Here is a 332-nt window from a genome sequence, read left to right on the forward strand (position 1 = left end):
TACATACCTGACTATATTAATAACCTCAGAGGTACATACCTGATTGCAATACTAACCTCAGAGGTACATACCTGACTATATTAATAAACTCAGAGGTACATACCTGATTGTAATACTAACCTCAGAGGTACATACCTGATTGTAATACTAACCTCAGAGGTACATACCTGACTATATTAATAACCTCAGAGGTACATACCTGATTGCAATACTAACCTCAGAGGTACATACCTGACTATATTAATAAACTCAGAGGTACATACCTGATTGTAATACTAACCTCAGAGGTACATACCTGATTGTAATACTAACCTCAGAGGTACATACCTGAT

This window comes from Austrofundulus limnaeus, unplaced genomic scaffold, assembly GCF_001266775.1.
Source record: "Austrofundulus limnaeus strain Quisiro unplaced genomic scaffold, Austrofundulus_limnaeus-1.0 Scaffold844, whole genome shotgun sequence".
Taxonomy (NCBI): domain Eukaryota; kingdom Metazoa; phylum Chordata; class Actinopteri; order Cyprinodontiformes; family Rivulidae; genus Austrofundulus; species Austrofundulus limnaeus.